The sequence below is a fragment of the Caretta caretta genome, chromosome 3, assembly GCF_965140235.1.
Source record: "Caretta caretta isolate rCarCar2 chromosome 3, rCarCar1.hap1, whole genome shotgun sequence".
In the NCBI taxonomy this organism is placed as follows: domain Eukaryota; kingdom Metazoa; phylum Chordata; order Testudines; family Cheloniidae; genus Caretta; species Caretta caretta.
Window position 1 is genome coordinate 192,802,331 of NC_134208.1, and position 2,168 is coordinate 192,804,498.

The following is a 2,168-nucleotide window of genomic DNA, read 5'->3' on the forward strand; positions in this document are numbered from 1 at the left end:
AAAAACAGTTTCATGACTGGCCAGGCTACGGTGTGAAAGTTCTGTTTGTTTCTCCTTGATGAACCCCCCCCGCCCCTTGGTTCACTCTACTTCCCTGTAAGCTAACCACCCTCCCCTCCTCCCTTCGATCACCGCTTGCAGAGCCAATAAAGTCATTGTTGCTTCACATTCATGCATTCGTTATTCATTCATCACACAAATAGGGGGATGACTACCAAGGTATCCCAGGAGGGGTGGTGGAGGAGGGAAGGAAAATGCCACACAGCACTTTAAGCACAGCACTTTAAAAGTTTACAACTTTAAAATTTATTGAATGACAGCCTTCTTTTTTTTGGGCAATCCTCTGTGGTGGAGTGGCTGGTTGGCCGGAGGCCCCCCCACCGCGTTCTTGGGCGTCTGGGTGTGGAGGCTATGGAACTTGGGGAGGAGGGCGGTTGGTTACAGAGGGGCTGCAGTGGCAGTCTGTGCTCCAGCTGCCTTTGCTGCAGCTCAACCATACACTGGAGCATACTGGTTTGGTCCTGCAGCAGCCTCAGCATTGAATCCTGCCTCCTCTCATCACGCTGCCGCCACATTTGAGCTTCAGCCCTGTCTTCAGCCCGCCACTTACTCTCTTCAGCCCTCCACCTCTCCTCCCGGTCATTTTGTGCTTTCCTGCACTCTGACATTATTTGCCTCCACGCATTCGTCTGTGCTCTGTCAGTGTGGGAGGACAGCATGAGCTCGGAGAACATTTCATCGCGAGTGCGTTTTTTTTTCTTTCTAAGCTTCACTAGCCTCTGGGAAGGAGAAGATCCTGTGATCATTGAAACACATGCAGCTGGTGGAGAAAAAAAAAGGGACAGCGGTATTTAAAAAGACACATTTTATAAAACAGTCGCTACACTCTTTCAGGGTAAACCTTGCTGTTAACATTACATACATAGCACATGTGCTTTCTTTACAAGGTCGCATTTTGCCTCCTCCCACCGCGTGAACGGATTTTGGTTGAATGCCAGCAAACATACACTGCAATGCTTTGTTCTACAGTGATTCCCAAGTACGTGTTACTGGCCTGGAGTGGTAAAGTGTCCTACCATGAAGGACGAAATAAGGCTGCCCTCCCCAGAAACCTTTTGCAAAGGCAGAACCGCAAATGCCAGGGCAAAGTAATCCTTTCACATGCTTGCTTTTAAACCATGTATAGCATTTTAAAAGGTACACTCACCAGAGGTCCCTTCTCCGCCTGCTGAGTCCAGGAGGCAGCCTTGGGTGGGTTCGGGGGGTACTGGCTCCAGGTCTAGGGTGAGAAACAGTTCCTGGCTGTCGGGAAAACTGGTTTCTCCGCTTGCTTGCTGTGAGCTATCTACAACCTCCTCATCATCATCTTCTTCGTCCCCAAAACCTACTTCCGTATTGCCTCCATCTCCATTGAAGGAGTCAAACAACACGGCTGGGGTAGTGGTGGCTGAACCCCCTAAAATGGCATGCAGCTCATCATAGAAGCGGCATGTTTGGGGCTCTGACCCAGAGCGGCTGTTCGCCTCTCTGGTTTTCTGGTAGGCTTGCCTCAGCTCCTTCAGTTTCACGCGGCACTGCTTCGGGTCCCTGTTATGGCCTCTGTCCTTCATGCCCTGGGAGATTTTCACAAAGGTTTTGGCATTTCGAAAACTGGAACGGAGTTCTGATAGCACGGATTCCTCTCCCCAAACAGCGATCAGATCCCGTACCTCCCGTTCGGTCCATGCTGGAGCTCTTTTGCGATTCTGGGACTCCATCATGGTCACCTGTGCTGATGAGCTCTGCATGGTCACCTGCAGCTTGCCACGCTGGCCAAACAGGAAATGAGATTCAAAAGTTCGCGGTTCTTTTCCTGTCTACCTGGCCAGTGCATCTGAGTTGAGAGCGCTGTCCAGAGCGGTCAGAATGGAGCACTCTGGGATAGCTCCCGGAGGCCAATACCATCGAATTGTGTCCACAGTACCCCAAATTCGAGCCGGCAACGTCGATTTAAGCGCTAATCCACTTGTCAGGGGTGGAGTAAGGAAATCAATTTTAAGAGCCCTTTAAGTCGAAATAAAGGGCTTCATTGTGTGGACGGGTGCAGGTTTAAATCGATTTAACGCTGCTAAATTCGACCTAAAGTCCTAGTGTAGACCAGGGCTCAGTGGTTAAGGCACTTACCTAAG

At 50.4% G+C, this 2,168-nt stretch overlaps 1 long non-coding RNA gene across 1 annotated transcript; it reads right to left on the reverse strand.

Moving 5' to 3' along the window:
- Nucleotides 1–282: 282 nt before the first annotated feature.
- Nucleotides 283–2,168, reverse strand: LOC142071648 (uncharacterized). Its single transcript, XR_012667853.1, has 2 exons — nt 1,710–2,168; nt 283–1,613 (listed from the first exon to the last, which is right to left on the reverse strand). It is a non-coding gene; the product is annotated as an uncharacterized LOC142071648 (long non-coding RNA).